This window comes from Neopsephotus bourkii, unplaced genomic scaffold (assembly GCF_033783945.1).
Source record: "Neopsephotus bourkii isolate Nb327-2 ecotype Australia unplaced genomic scaffold, CSIRO-AGI_Nbou_v1 NB_690, whole genome shotgun sequence".
NCBI classification, from domain to species: Eukaryota; Metazoa; Chordata; class Aves; order Psittaciformes; family Psittacidae; genus Neopsephotus; species Neopsephotus bourkii.
The window spans coordinates 731,107-748,568 of NW_026901189.1; the positions used below are offsets into that span (position 1 = coordinate 731,107).

A 17,462-nucleotide genomic window follows, 5' to 3' on the forward strand; every position below is an offset into this window, starting at 1 on the left:
AGATGTATCTGATTCAAAGCTCCCAATGTCACTAAGTTTTGGAGGTATTATGGTGTTCATGTGTCTTAATGACAAAGTTGTAAATGTTCCTCAGGTACTCCTGATCAGCCCCAGAACCCTTGTCATATCACTGGAATTAAGCAAATGTGATGTTCATCTCTGGAGTTTGAATTTTGTTACCTGCCATATATGCTTTGCTGGTAGGATGAAGCTGGCTAAAATCTGGGACGAAGATCCAAATCACCTCTGGTTCTGCAGAACCTGGATTGACACTCTTTTGTAGAAACAAGCAAAAAAATCCCATACTCTCCATTGCTAATTCATCTCCCTGCTCATTAATATTTGCCAAGTCACATGGAACATCAGAGCTTTATACCTGCTTAGAAAAGCTCGGCACTTATAAACAGTACGTGTAAAGTGCATTTTGAAATTCAGTTTGGCCAGCATCAGTATGAAGTAGACTCTCTGCAACATCAGATATTTCAGTTGTTTGGCCAGTATATGAGAGCGTGGGACATAGTTCTGGGGAAGAGTTTTCTAATTTTTTTATTTTAACACAGCAGAGGAAGTTAGCTGGGTTTCACAGAAATAGCTGCCAGTGTGTAAGCTGACACATTCCATGCACCACAGAGGTTAATACATTCATTCCTATTGTGCCTTTGTATGAAAAGCTACACTGTCTGTGTGTTAGTTTCTGATTCTGTGAGTTACAAATACCACAGGCGGCTTAAGAATCATGGGAGCCATAAAAAACATCCCTCTTTGAGGAGTAATAGTGGTATTGATAAAATGCTTATAATAGCCAAACACACATGAACACACATATGGAAGAAGGAGGGTAAACAAAAAACAAAAAAAAAAAAAAGGAGCTAGCTAGCAATGAGAAAATAGAGGTATGACTCTAATTCTCCTTATGTTTATGGTTATTCAAGCTGGTCCTAAAATAATGCATCAGTGCTCCAGAATGATGGAAGGACCAGCTTTGGGCTGTATCTCTGCATGTGGTGGGCTGAAGCATTCTGATTAAAATAGGCTTTATCACAATGACAGTTTCCTTATATAAAGATGCACTTTGTGCAAATCTGACTGACTTCATGTCTTAAGATGAGCTTAGGTTATGGAAAATCTTAAAACCTCAAAGGCCTCTTGTTTAGGCCAGGTTGGACGAGGCCTTGGGTGATACGGTTTAGAGTGAGGTGTCCCTGCCCATGGCAAGGGGGGTTGGAACTTGATGATCTTAAGGTCCCTTCCAACCCTAACTATTCTATGATTCTGTATGAAGTAGAACATTAAAAAGGAAGTATTGGCCAAATTCACGTATGTTGTTTTGCTAAAAGTTATTTAGTCTGAAGTTAAAGGGAGTGTTTGGCAGCCAGTCAGCAGGATTGGTTCAAATTACTAACTCTGTAAACTCCTTCAAATCTTTCAGACTTGATCTTTAAGGGTATGTATATGCTGGAAAAAAAATTGAAATTTGAAAGTCAGGCTAGATGTCCTTTGAGAAAGGTTTTATGATACAGTACTCGGAATGGACTCTCACCCATGCTCCCATGAGTGGAGCTGAATCTAGCATAGCTGCCAGCCTAGAAGAATTGTGCCTTTCAAACTCAGTTTAGCTCCAAATCAAGTTTAGCTCAGTGATGACTGTTTTTTTGGTTATGAAGAAACATTCAGGATGATTGTTGTGAACAACTGGTCCAAAACCACCTTCAAATGGCATGAGTGAATGTGCAGCCATTTCAGTCTCTTTCAGGGAGGAACTCTTCTTCCTTCAGACATTCCACTTAGTTGCATATAAACATAGAGTTCCCTACAAAGCCTGTATCATCTGGTCATCAGGCAATAGAAGGTCAGAAACGTAGAACATTCTTTCCTTTCTTTTTCTGTCTTTCCTATCACTCATCTTTCAGGCTTTGTATACTAAAAGCAATAGTTTTCAAGGGAGATCAAAGAATCTGACACAATGCTCAGTTTGTTGCTCCCAGCAGAATTTGGTACACAGCATTATCTTAGTAAAGACAAAGCCAAGGAATTTTTCTTGTTTGTTTGTATAGCGATAAACATGTCTTTGTTATTTCATTAGAGAATTTGAAGTCAGGGCATGGCTTTTTACTGGGAGATCAACAGGAAGTACTTTTTTTATCCCTGATTGTCAAAATTGAATTTTTATTTTGTAAATGTACTACACACTGTATTTATAGAGGAACAACTGACACCTGATTGTTTTCCTGTGGCAAAGATACTCTTTGTCAGTGAAAATGTAATCTCTCAGTAGAAATCCACTGTGATTTCAACTGATGGGTTCATAATCTGAGGCCCTCTGTTTCTCTCCCTGCCTTAGAATCCCCACTGGGGTATACAGATTGTGTCATCTGATATCTGCCACAATTAGCCATACGTAATTGCCTTTATTTCCAGTATCTACAGAGAGACTAAGGACTCAATGAGAATGGAAACTGAAACTGACATTGTTAGAATTCACAGAAGGAATAGATGGATGGGGCCATATTGGAGAAGCTGGAACTAACAAGATGCATATTTGATCATGTCTGATACGTATTCACCATTCTGCATATTCAGTCATACCCACATTTAATGACATAAATGCCAACTGAAAAAAAAAGGTTTTAACTTTCCTCTATTCATGGTTGCCACATGAGTTTCTTAAATTGTTTTTTACCCCTGTAAATTTCATATGGTCTTTTTCTTCAGTAGTGATGCAACATGGTGTTTCTATTTCAAGTAAAGGAGATCAAAACTGAACATAGCCACTGTGTTTATGAATAAGGCTAATGAACTGAAAGTGCTGCTACATGCCTTATATAGAACAGTTTGATTTGGAAGGGACCTTAAAGATCATCTAGTTCCAACCCCCCTGCCACAGGCAGGGACAACTTCTACTAGACCAGGTTGCTCAAAGCCTCGTCTGACCTGACCTGAAACACTTCAAGAGAATGAAGATGATGTTTGAGGTTTTATTTATCAGCAGATAAGGGATTTTAACTCCTCCATCTTGAAGATCAACATTCAAAGTTGTAAGCATAGATATCATGTAACAAGCTTCACATGAAGTAAAACTGAAGTGATTATTCTAATACTGGTCATCTTGAACATACCTTGTATGAAATAAGTGGTTCCAGAAGTCTGAGAAAATTCATTATTAAATAATATCTGGTAATTTCTTTTCTGAGAAAAACAATTCCAGAGTGCTTTCTGACCACTAGGAAGCAAAGGACTTTATCACCTGATCTGGGAGGAATATGCACCATTGGGAGTGCAAACGATTTAGATTTCCCAGGCTGTTTGATAACCAGATAGTGACAATGACTGATTAATTGGCAGTGATACAAATGCTGTATATAACTATAACTGTATTGAAAGATGATGCTGGATGTATAAAGACAGCTGCCCGTGTAGTGTTACTATATGGACATTTTTTGTCCTGTCAAAACAGTATAGCAGTCTGATGTAATACAGACATCCTGCAAACATCTGCTCTTGGAAAAACACCCCAAAAGGTTTTGAGTGCCCATGTTCAAACTTTCTTCCCTTTTCATCTTAGCATGAAACAGGACATTATGACTATTGGTGGGGTGGTTACGTTCAACATTATGACCAAACCTGTCACTATACAGATAAAGAGAACCTCATGTCAGCATACGAGTGTGAAAGTGTTTTAACTGGGTCTCACTTCTGAAGACCAGCCATTTGAAGAATCCTGATTGATTCTCTTTGGCTATTTTTATCAAGTTGATGAGCAGATTTAGACCTCAAACATATAATAAAAAAGAATTTGGTCAAGTTTTTTAATCTGCACTTTTTTTCTTAAGTACTTAGGTAATTTATTTTTTTTCATACTACAAACCTACTCTTCTCAGTGGTGCGGTAAATGCATACCAAGGACTGAATTTCAGTGGAATTCAGCACACATAGTCTGGACCACATTTTTAGACGAATTTGAGCCACATGCAGGCACTGACATAAGCGGCTAGATTTTGAGAAAAGTTAAACCCATTTGGAGTTTGAGTGCTTCTGAAAGTTGTCATATTGCTATTATTTAGGTGTCTGACTCATTACAAATTTTCCTTTGGAAAACCTTGCTTCTAGATATCTTAAGGGTCACGTAATCATCTGTGGTCTCCATGTTTGTTTTACTTTAAGGAAATGGGAAGGATAGAGCTATTTAACAAGTGACTGATCAGAAGATAGACTGTTCCAATGGCCGTACTATTATTACATAAAACATCTGTTGCCTATGAAATAAAAGTAAAGCATGAGGACTGCCTGCTCAGTCAGATTTTTTTATTATTTTTTTTTTAATTGCATGCTAGCATCTTTCTGGCATCTGTGTCACTGTGGGAATGAGCTACATCTCTCCAATTGCCAGTTCAGGTTATTTCTCTGAAGTATCTCCTTAAGTTTCATTTGAAATGTTGCTGATGACAGAACTTTCTCTCCCTCTTGAATAAATGACACTATATTTTAGTGCTTTAATTGTCAAGCACTTTTTCTTTTGCCTTGGAGTATCTCTTTCTGATTTCTTGCTATAATCTGTAGACATAAGCAGTTTTGACCAGATTAAACAGTTGGCATTCCAGTGTTACAATGCCTCAAATCTGTGAAAGAACACCCTGAAAAAACTCTGTGGATATGGTAGTGATGCGTCTGAATAATGCAAGATTAATTCTTTCTTTGTATTCGAGAGCCAATTTGCCAGAGCTGTAAAGACATATTAAGTATTTCTGATTGGGAAAAGAAGTCTGATGGCCCAGTAATGCCTCTACAGAATGTGGCCAAGAGATGGCAATACTTTATCCATTATTCATTTACTCTGCAATCTACATTCATGACCTCTTTGAGATATTTCTACAAGAAGGCAAACCATTTCTTAGCAGTGCAAGGGTCTTCCTTCTATTGCTGGGCAGTGTTTACCTGTAAATACCATATGAGGTAGTTTTTCAGCAGTGAGAGTAAGCATGCTTTCACAGTTTGCATTTCTACTTTACCTGTTCTCATTAAGAGGACCCTGACTTAATTTGTAAGGAATAAATCATTAGTGCATAGTTTAATTACAGTATTATAATACTTATGCAATCCACTTAAGCATAAAAAAGTAGAATTAGCTTTTCACTGTGAGCACACACATCTGGGGAATAAAACAGCCAACTATATAAAAAGTGACATTTCTCATTAGCATAACCAAAAGATGGCAGTTGTCCATCTGCTGTTAGCTCAGTGAATTGCTATGCTGTTTCTGATGGCCATCGCAAATAATGATAATAATAGGAGTAATAAAACGACATAATATGTATACATTTTGTTGGATGCCCTTTTAAATAGCTTTTAAAATTGCTACGTTATGCAGATTCTATATTCCCTCCTTCTGTCCACCACTTGTTCCTGGCTTTGTAAGTGAATGTGTTGGCCACTAGATATTCACCACCTGTTCTGCAAATAAGTAGCCAAGATGAGATTTAAAAGATATTGCTGAAGACCAAGGTCCAGTTCCTCATCTAAAAAAAAGGGGCATAGTACTCTTCATATAAGTGAGCTACAACTATCTAAACAGGGTGAAGATCTCTGTGTGAGTGTGGGGTAAGTTGTCTTCAAACACTTGAACTTTCCAAGATTTCTTATTTATTACAAAGTCTTAATGATGATTTAAAAATATTTGTCAAAGTAGGTAAGTAAGGTGTGGGGTGAGGGGCCATTGCTTGCCAAGAGCATTTTTGAGCAATCCCTATGTTTTTAAATGTAAAAAGTTCCTACCTCAAAAGCAAGCTTCACACCACCACGATGCAACTAGTCGTCACTTTCTGGTTACCTGCTGAGAGCTAGAGATTGTGATAGATTGTGTAAAAGCATTAACCACTGAACATATCAGCTCAAATAAATCTTGTTCATGGTGGGTAAATACGATTTGTAGTTGGCGTCTAAATAGCCCGTACTTGCCTTTGGTATAATCTTATACAATGTTATGGGTAAACTCAGTATATTCTATCAAAATAGATTTGAATGAAAAGCTTGATCACGTCATTTTATCAGAATCCATTCAATTTACGAAAGACAATCATTATGACAGACTATATAGAAATTATTTGTATTTTATTGAGCACTGTGAGTGTCTGTACATACACACAGTGGACATTTGCAGGCATTAAATACACATGGTAAAACAATATCATGGCTACACTGTGGGTTGTCAGATTATAACTCTCTCCTCAGCCGTCCAGGGGAAAGATTTAGCACTGGTAGCATATTCATTTTATCTAGATTAGCAGTTCTTTCTACGTAACTTTCAGATTCCATCCATATCTATGAAAGATGAAAGACTGAAAAATGACCTGCCTATCTTCCTTCCAGTTGTAACTTGGGCCTGCTGTTTGCTAGCAGACCTCTGCCTGCATGAGTGAGTTTCCTTGTAGGTTAAAGAGACTGAATTCCCTCTTCCTCCTCCCTCCGACCCTGAGCCTGCAGGGCAGACAGACAGAAGCACACATATGATTAATACAGCACAGCTGCAGTAGTGACTCATTTGCATATGTATTAATAGAGGAAAAAACAACAATTCAATTACATACAGAGACATTCTGCATACTAAAGAACGTATGCAAATAGCCTGGAAAAAGTGCAGCCAGCATTTTCTCCAGCCTTCCTGACCCCATATGGGCTAGCATCAGAGCCTAGCAGTTTTCAAGAAATCCCCTGTAAGAAGAACCTGTTACAAAATGCTTATACAGCTTATCCCAGGAGGTGTTTGACATTTGGACAATGGGAATAGTGCAAGTAGTGTCTTTTCCATGTTATTTTGTATTTGTCAGCCTTCAGCTTCATACTGTTGTCTCTTTACATATAAGCCCCAGCATGAAGAAACCCAGTCCTTTCACCTCATCTTCCATATGCACACATTTATTTTATTTTTCTTTCATCTGATCTTTTGTGTTGTTTCCATTTTCTGTTGTCTTTCTCTTATCTCAACCTTTCTCTTAATCTCTTTTTCAAGGCCAGGTTGGACGGGGCTTTGAGCAACCTTGTCTGCTGGAAGGTGTCCCTGCCCATGGCAGGGGTGGAACTACATGATCTTTAAGGCCTCTTCCAACAAAAAACATTCTGTAATTATTTTATTGTCTTCTTCTGTGATTAGCAAAATATGGACATTTCTGTGTGTTTTTTCTTGTAGCGACCTTAAATATCAGATAATAGTATAATTCAGTGACTCAGAACAGCTAACCTGTTGTAGGTAGGCTTTTATATTATGATATATTGGTCTTCTTCTCTGTTAAGAAGGTTGTGAAGTTCTCAAACTGAAAAGGTTGAAAATCTCAGTTCATACTATAGGTTCATATTATAGGTACGAACTGGTACAGAATCTGATTCTAGTAGTAGAAACAGATGTTCTCTAAATCTCATGGGAATTTAATAGGCAGTAGTTTTAAGCATCTTTCAAAAGCAGTGTTGAAAGTATTTCCAGCATTGGAAGTAAGGCAATATGAAAGTTTACTGAAGTTATAAACAGTTTCTTTGGCTATAAGTTATTCCTTATGTTAGTTTGTGTTACAACTAAAAACTAAGTATACTAGATATATGTACTCAGTACACTTCTTCACGTGATCCATTGGCACAGTGTGATACACAACAGAATATTAGGCTATGGTCCATACCCAGTGCACTTACTTCTGGAAAAGCGTGACATTAGACACTTTCATGGAGTAGGTAAACGGAGCTTTATTTCAACTTGAGAGATAACAAGTCACTAAAACCTTTTGGAAACCTGACAAAGCCATTAAGATGCCCAACTGTCTTCTTTGGGTGGCAAACCTCTGTGTTCAACCCTCTGTGTTTCTGGTAGTCTGAATTACTTTACTGGCCATTTGTTTGAAATGTCTCCATGGTGTGAGGAGGGAAAAATAGGTCATGCAAGAAGGAGTGCGCAACTGTCTGGCAAGCATACTTGCAAGGTCAGGTCATCCTTAATTTCTTTTCTCTTGCAAAAATGTTACACTTCTATTTTTCTGGGGTTAGCCTGACAGACGGAAGCAGATTACTCCTTGATTATTTATAAAGCATTAATTTTAGATGAATATTGCTGAAGTAACTGACATCATAAGTAGTTTTAGCAGCCAGCAGAAGAGCCTGTTTGTAGATTGGAGTATGACAGTCTTCACTTACACAACGTCCTGTCTAGGTCAAAGCCTGAAGTGTATGAAAGAAGAGAAAACTCGAGGAGCAGAGGCATATATATCAGCTAAGATTTTGATTATTCTTCTGTGTGATATAACCAGGCCTTTGGATGGTTGGAATGGTGTTGTCAATGTTACGAGTTTGACTAGCTGCAGGACAAAGTCAGTGTCAAAATAGCAGCAATGGCAACACCTGTCTGCCAGTCTTAAACCAGGTGGGGAAAATGTCTGAGAATTAACTTAGGCTGCCCGGAGGTAGCTTCTGTTAAGAAAGAAGTAAAAAACCACCTTTGTACATAAACTGCGATAACCGAAACAATGCCTTCCTCCCTGCACCGGCAACAGAGCAAACCTGTGAAGTGTTTGTGTTTCACAGAACGAGGTGTTTGGTGGCTTATATTTGTTTGGAATTAATTCTCCCTGGAAAGGTCTGTATGAAAATACAAAACAACTTCCCCCCACACACATTTTGTGCCCTTTATGCATTCCAGGCACTGGGTTTTGAAATAGCTGGCTTATGCTGCTGGTTTTCCTATTACGTTGTTTGCTCTTTTAGAGGGATGTTGCTGAAAAGAAGATTATATAATCATGCAAATAAGATTGTATAACCCTGAGCAAACTGTCCAGGGAGGTGGGTGGGGATGGAGGACGGGGACAGACAGGGACAGGAAACCACACTGAGTGAGGCTTGCCTGGTTGCAGGGGGACTCGCTCTGAAACCATAAACTGGGGACTTATGGGCCTCCTATAAAACATGAAAGCTGCAGTCATACTAGTGATTTTTTTCTAGGTATTTTTGGAATTCATTGTCTTCATGCTGAGCTCTGCCAATAGTGTGTATTTACAGTGTGCCTCAGCAGAACGTTGTGACAAACACACAGGAAAACTGCAAATCACTAACATGCACACTCTTCAGAGCTTGCAGAACAATGCTACAAATAACAACAGTGAGGAGAGCCAACTTGCACAAAACTAACTGCTTACTGACACTCACTCCTGTAGGTCCACAAATCATTGCATGCATCCCAAAAGTTAGCACAAGAGAATCTCCCTTGAAATCATGCTGCTTTGTTGTACCTAGGTGATATGACATGGTTTGTTATCAGATGCAGATTGGTCTAAGTATTTTGATTTATGTCTTCTTTCATACTTCAGTCTTGTTTATGTCTATTCTTTTTTTCTCCAAATTTTGAGGTTATTTCCAATTCACAAGGCAGAATGGGACAGAAATAAACAGCAAGTAAATCTGTACATGGGGGCAATATCACTGGCTGTTGATATAGGTTGCATGTGGCAAAAACAGTGGAAGCCATTAAAAGTTTTTGTGCTCTTACTCTCATCCTGTCATTCTTATGTCTGATTCCTTATTATGGTTAACTGTTACCAGCCAGGATATTCAAGCACCTTTTATGAATGGAGGCTAATATTAGGCACAGTTTGAAACTGTGAAATACCTAGTTACTATAAACTATAGATCTAAGCATTAGACAACAAACTGCTGAGATCAAGATGCTTGTTCTGTTAGTTTTCTTTCCGGAGTCGTCAGTTGAACCAAGCTCAATAGAAAATACCATAGTATCTGGAGATGTAACTTTTTTACATTAATTTACATTAAGTGTTAATTATTCTGTTGTGCCTGGATGGTATAAGCCTGTTCCTGAGATTTAAGTCAGAGTGCAGTTATTTCCCAGTATCTAGGCTCAGTTTCTTCAAATTCCTTTTCTCCTTTCAGAGGTGCTTAATGCTTTACACTACAGTGGGCTTTGTCAAATGAATCTGAACAAGGAAATTTGGAGGCAACAGTACCTGTAGCTCCTACTACAACACTAGCTTTTAAGTTTGTAACCTATGTGAGGTCTGTTGCTGTCTCGAGTTAGAGTCTTAATTCTGAGGCTGGCTTCTATGTATTCCCTTTCACTTTGCATAACTTATTTGTTTGCCATTTTTACTGATGGCCTGCTTCTGTTCCTGTCCATTCATTAGATAGCTAAGGAGAAAGATATTGCAGACTACTTTAGATTTAGGATTCAGGTTGACTCTTTAGCTGTGGAGACTGGTCACATCACAGATGAGTTACTCAACTAGAAGTGTACTGCTAATTTGTAAAATCATCTATCTCAGAGGCTGAGAAACTGTAGAATTGCAGAGAGCAGGGCTGTCAACAAACTACTGTCTTTCCCTAATGGACAAACATAAAAATCAAACTAAAAAGCAAAATACCAAAATCAGAAGCAAGCATACAAGAAAAAAAAAAAATTAAAAGTCAGTGTGTGTTTTTAAGTATCCTATGATTATCAATACAACAGGAAGTTTCAGATGCTCCCATGGTAGCAGAAACAGATTTATAAAAGCATTTTCCAGCTATATCGGCACCTCTGTGTCTTGCTGTTTAAAGTGATTGCTCTCTCTGTTTAAAATCTGCACTACAGCAGAATCTTGTAGCCGTATTGTGAGCTGTATTTCAGTCTAGCAGCCACAGCTGTGCCACATACTGCACCAGCGGTGCCTGACAGGGCCAATCTGTTTGTGGCATATTGAAGGAGTCAAATTGTCTTTGGGGACTGCTGTGGAGTGGCTTGTTTTTTTTCAGATCCCTCCTATAGGTACAGTGTCTGTTTCTCCCAAAAGGATCTGGGGCTGCCAGTCTGTGTGCAAGGGAATGAGGTTAAACCCTCAGAGATGTGAGGTGCCACTAGTGGTTGTATCTGTTTCCCTGCCTGATGCACTCAGGGGCCCAAAAAGCAGCATCTCCGCATGCCTCCCCATGGGTGCTGTTTTGGGGAAGGCCAGTTGTCCCCAGCACACCTCAGCATCAGGGCCAGCAGCTCACTGCCTTTCTGAAGGTGGAGCATCTACTCTGCAGGTTATACTTCTCTCCATGTGGGAGTGTGAAAATAGCATCTGGCAACAAAGTGTTGCCTTTTTCTTTTCCTAATTTTTCTTATCCCTTTCATGGCTCAAAACACTACAAATTACATCAGTGTGTTCTCTGTTAATGCACCAAAACATTACAGATTGTGATAGTGTTATTAAAGTATTTTGGGCCATTACCATAGAATACAGCAGCATGTTTATTTCATTAAGGGAACCAAATGGATCCAGTTGAATTTGGCAAAAGAACGTGGCTGAAGTCCTATTTTATCTCTGATGTTGATTTTACCATTAAACTCTGAACTTCAGAAAATGAGAAAGTCCACAATAGAAACATGAATAGGTGTGCTACATTTTGTAGTAGGTTACATTTTCTTGATCTGTTACTATTGGTGTTTGTTCAATATTCCAATATTTACTTTGCAAACTCGGACTTTACTGAAGTTTAGGATAAGCAGTATGTTATGTATAGCTCATGTTTAACTCACTGTCCTGCTTGTTACCAATAGCTGCTTGGAATATAGTTCCTTTTAGGCAAATCAACACTACTCATCCCATTCCCATTATCATGGCAGTCTTGCTTCTTGCCATACACTGGTTTGATGTACTTGTGGCAAAAGTAATTTAGGCAGTATATATCAATGTAAGTTTGGATAAGATTTTTAAAGAGGCCTGAAGGGATTTAGGAGCCTATCAATAATTACTTTTGTATGGTGGCTTTAAAAATAGGATATCCAACATTCACACTTAATCCTTCCTCCTTTCCACAGCTGTTTTATTTTTTACCATGCTTGCTTTTGTGGAAAGGAAGTAGGTAATAGAATTGTATCAAAATGCTTGATGGTTTGGTGACTTTCATTTGGGAACTCAGTTTTCGTTGGGTGCAATGAAATACATGAGTATCCAACATTTCCTACCCCTAGTCCAGGCTGGCCAGGCTATCATTTGTGTGGTAGCTTGCATTTCAGTGTGTAGTGCTTGCTTTCACTTGAAGGGTGGGGGGGAAGTGAGAATGAGCATAATTTCCCAGCACTTTGTGTTGTGTAGGATGTCATATTCCATATACTTGTGCATTGGAATCTCATTATTGTACAACTGTTGGACTTCTCCAGAAGCAGTGTTGGGTAACTGATTTTTATCATACTGTGTGGACATGGGTAGATGAACTTGGTATTCATGACCTGAGCTCAGACAGAAGTTAAGAAGATATTCTAAAAGAAGTCATGGCCTACCCAGTCAAAACTCAAAGTATGATACTTGTAGTTGTGCCTTTTCTTAAGTATGATTGATTTTAAGTTAATTCAGATAACTTCATTTCACTTCACATTCATTCCTGCTCTGAATCAGGTCTTTAAAGGATGTAGGATAGGTAGGTGCTTGCATGTAACGTTTCTTCCATATCACACTGGGTGGCATTGCAGTTTTGATTTCACTAAAAGGTATTGTTCACCATCAAGTATAGAAAGAAATGAATACTAAAAAAATGGGGAAATATTAGATTAAAAAAAAAAGCTGATTTGTCACTTTGCTCATTGAGTATGAACTGAATAGACTTCTAACCCTTAAAATACTTTCTCCCCCCTTTTCCTCTTTATTGCCTGGAATCTTAAGAGCTTTATCATTTGCAGTCATAAAATGAAAATATACACCAAACCCTCAAAGGGCAAGTATGAAATTAAATTATATTTGGGCAGCTGTAACCTTTTAAAACGATCAGATTCCAGTTAATGTATTTCTTCCTGTTCCGAGTGCTGCCATGGTGTTTGATGGTGGGAAGCAGTCCAAAGGGCATTGGGAGATAATAAATTCACTGGAAATTTCACCCTGAGGCAAGCCTCTATACACCAAGGCTTCCATTTAGCTGGACTGACCTAAAAATCTTGTCACATCCAAAGGTCACTTAGGTTGGGGTTGGTGTGTCCCATCTATCTTTCCCTGGTGCAAAGAATGACAGCTGAGCTCATAAACAGCCATCGGAATATGGAAGACAATCGGTGGGTAGAGCGAAGAGAAAGGAAGGATAATAGCACTGACAACTTCTTAGATTTCCTCTAGGCCAGTGCTAATAGATCTTTGGGATTGTTTGTTTCTGCTACTGCAGAAATGGCAATTCAGTTTAAAGAGGTTACAGTTAACTGTGGAAGTCTAAAAGAAGTGATTCCCCCTGTGTCTCCAAATACCATGTAATCCTGCATATTGCACTGTCCCTGAACATTTCATACGTGTTACCAGTTTCATTAGTCAAAACAATTTGCAGTTTCTGTTTACTTCCAAGGAGAATCAAAAGAATAAAAAGCTGTCAGTGATGACAGCTATAAGAACAATGATTCTAAGGGAATTTGGCCAACAGTAGTAATTATAAATAATACTGGAAGGTAAGATATTTTCAATCTTATGAGAAAATCTGTGATGTACATCCTCCAGGACATTACTTAGCCTAAACTCATTATATTTGGTATAATCCTGTACACAGTAAATTGAAGCAAAAGACCTTTCAGGATGACTGTTGTCTTCCAGTCATAGTTCTTAGTTTTTCAATGGGAAGCTCTAGTGAATCATTCCTGTTCTTGCAGTATATTAAATATTTGGGACAGGTTTCAGAGTTGCATAATGGAAGTATATTTGAAGGACAAAGATCTAATTTATAATTGGTCTTACTTAACTGGGGATGAGCCCTGCAGCGTATGTCCCATTATATCCTCATGGTGTGAATCTCCTTCTCAGAATTCCCTAAGAAAGAGGATGAGAGAGGCTGTCTGCCAGTCACTGCTGGGATGCAGGCAGCAAAGATTCCCTCTTCTCTATTATATCTTGGTTGGAAAAATAAATTGTAGTTGGTGGTCATTGTCCTTCTGACAGCACCCCACTGTTGGAAGAAAGTTAGGAAGTATGCTATAAGCATTGGTCCGGTTAATTTTGGAACATTAAATTGAAGAGAAATTTTTTTAAAGAAATGATCATATAAAATCATTGTAACTTTGGACATATGAGAAAAAAATCAGAATGATCTGGCACCTGTGTGCCAGAATTTGCAAGATATTGAATAAGTTGGATGTTTAACTCCTCCTGGGAATTTGCTGATGTCTCTCCATGAAATTTAGTAAATCAGATCCTTCTGAAGAGGATTGTAAATTCTGTGTTCCTTTGCTTGTTAAAACTAAATGGAGAATAACTGTTATTTTCAGAAGTATTTCACACATTCTTACAAACATACTATATTTGAGGCAAACACAGTAAAGAAGGGCAAGATTGGCCAGCTGTCAGTGTTTGTCTTCATTTTCCTTGGGTTCACACTCTATGTTAACATATATGTTCTCCACACAAATCCAAAGTAATTTGAAGGCAACTTTGGGATAGTTATGTGCTCTTTCCCACATGTTCTCTGCTGAAAATGTAGCTGTATGCCTTAACCAGTTGTGCAGCTTTGAGGAAGACAAAGTCACTTTACATCTTACTTGTGTAACACGAAAAAAAGAAATCTGTATTTTTCATGAAGTTCAGAGAGGACAGATGTATTTCACTTTAAAAGATTCAGCTGCTAACACAAAAATTAAAAGATTACAGAGACATGCTGAGCACAGACTACCTAGTTTTTTTCCTGGTTTGTACTCAGCGTGGTGGGATGTTAAACATCTTTAGCCATGGATGCCTAACATATGTAATTCATCTGGCCTAAATTTGCAGGTTCCATACCAGTTTTTATAAAGGGAGCTGAGGGTGATTATTTCAGATCTTGTCAGGTGGATTCCGTGCATAGTCCCACTTCATGTCACTTTTCTACTGTGCTTCAGTTTCCTTTTTCATTTGCCCACACAGTTCCAGTTACTAAGCAAGTAAAAGTGGATAATAATGTCAGAATATTTCTGTTGCTGTTGGGACACGGAGACTCTAGACCACTGACTTTGTGTTTCTGTAGAGACTGGAATTTGTGAAAGACACAGTTGGAGTCAGTGTAGGCAGCTTTTTAACCACCAAGTGTAACTTCCCTGTGTCAATTGAGTTTTCCATCCTGGCCAGGTACCCGTTGTGTTGGTCAGTGCATTGCTTCTCTATGTTTTAATAGCTGTATTCATGCCATTTCATGCCAGATAACTTCGGACAATTGAGAGTGATCCTGAGGTATGTTAATGTTGTTAAATACATGATGGAAAGATAGATGGTGAGAATAAGGATTGTATTTAATGTATTGGGATATTGGGAAGTGCTTTAAAGTTGCCTTAGCTGCTCTTTTGATTTTAGTGAATATGATTACTTGGACCAGAAGCCTGTGTTATGCTATGATATTAACTGGAGAGGTTGAGAGATATTTTACAGTTGCTGACTTTGGCAAAAACAAGATGTGTCCCTGCGTAATGGAGGACTGTACTGTTTCTTGCATTATTCATGCTTCCCACGATGGAGTCACAAACATTGGGTAATGTTAATACTTGTCATGGAAAAATCTAATTGTCAGAAATGTTTAATATATTAGCGATAGATGGGAGTGCCCACCAGAGACCTTCACTGTTTGGACTGAAATGTGACAAGTAATTAGCGATAAAGGAAGGCGATGTATGGAGTGGATTGTTGCTTTATGAAGGGAAGTGAAGAGGGTCCCTGCTTAACATTCCCATTCTTTCCTGAAATGGAAATCTATTTACCAATTGCTAGCTGAAGAAGCAGTGAGTACGTTCACCCTTCCACTGTAATGAACATGCAGTCTTGGAGCAGCATAAAAAGGGTCAGTCAGATAGGTCATACATCATATGAGGAGGCAGATGTTAGAACATATTGTAATGGATTGCTGTGCGGTATGTGAAGATGGCTTGTGGAGTACAGGGATGGGGGAGAGAAGCTACCAGCAATGTTTTCTGTCATGTTCACTATAAGTATCCAGATTTTTTGAGGAAAACTTCTGAAGGCAGGAAATCAAAGTGTTAACGTCCCTGCAGCATTAGTCTTGTGGGTAAAATGATGGAGGCAAAAAGGAGTAGAAGCATAAGTCTCTCCGTAATACTACATGTAACATGAATACATCTAGGTATTATCTGTGCTCTACCAAAGTCAGTGTTAGCCTTGGAATGTGTATTTTACCTGAAAAAAAAATTACAGAGTTTCAGATTATATTAAACACAGAACTGTTAAAATAGTTTCTATTTTAGCAGTGCCCCTAATTCACACCCACTCAAACACCTCCTCGCTCGTTAACCCCGTCATCAGACCCAAGTAACTCAAGTAAAATGAGATGGCATTAGGAATGAGGTAATGAACAAGGATTTCTGGATAACATTGTTACTTCATGATAGCAGCTTTTGTTAGTGTGGCTACAGTTAAGAGCTTCTCAGTACTTCCACTGCAAACTCTTTGGTACTTCCACCACTTCTGCCTTACAGACAACTACTCAGCCAGAAACAATTTAAAATTTGATTTTACATCAATTTTGGCTGTTGTTTTGAATTGAAAAGAGTTGTGTCTTGATACTGCTTTCTAAACATAAAAATTGACGTTTTTTTCTCTCCTGATCCAAATTTCCAGAAGAACAATTGAAAATACGGATTAGCTCTTTTTATAACTCAGCCACATTATGAACAAGAAAAATGTCTCCTAAGCACGTACAGTAATTTCAGTATTTCATGTTTTTGGACAAACAGATCCACCTTTATGTCATAAAAACATCTATAGTAAAAATCAGTGGGAAGGTGGCATTTTTTGAAAAGCACTGTTTTCACTCAGTAGTCTGCATTTTTAATGTCTTTTTAAAACATTCACTCAATGCCTCAAAATTTGTGAAAATGAACTTTAATACGTAGTCATGGGTCAGATGTAGTAATGGATTATAAAGGTTGTTACTGGTTAATTAGTGTTAATATAGTGCACGTCACTGGTTGTAGAATATGTGGCTATGTAGAATGCTTTAAGAGATAAGAGGTTGCAGCCCTGTTGCCAGTGAATGACATCCTTTTTGCCTGAGAAACAGAAGTTCAGAGAGATGTATTTCTGCATTCACCCCATCTATACCTAAGAGCAAAATGAAGAAGAGTTAAAGGAGAGAGTGGGCACTTCCACTGGATAGCCAGACGAGCTGGAAGAGTGGGGGATTTCAGAGCTTTAATGCACATAGAAAGGTGGCAGTGGAGGAAAATGGAGAAGGTTGCATTTTCCTTGGTCAGTTTGACACTAAAAGGTAGAAAGCTCAACTCTTTGTTATATGTTTGGACTGGTAAAACTACAAGCAGCCATCATGTTCCTCTTAGCTGAATGGAAAGTTCCAAATTTCACTGTATAAGCTCTTCTTGTGCTTGGGTGATGCATAGCTTGTGACCTTCAATCATGTTACTGTGCCTGCAGCTTCTTAAGCCTCAAGTACAGCATGTGCCAAACGAGGCATTTTGGCGTTTCAGGGTAGATTTGAGGCTTTTCATGCGTGGGCTG

General features: G+C 38.4%; 1 protein-coding gene across 21 annotated transcripts in view; it reads left to right on the plus strand.

Annotated features, from left to right (window-relative positions):
• SOX5 (SRY-box transcription factor 5) overlaps positions 1 to 17,462 on the plus strand; it is a 639,441-nt gene that overhangs the window by 553,711 nt on the left and 68,268 nt on the right. The window lies entirely within an intron of this gene.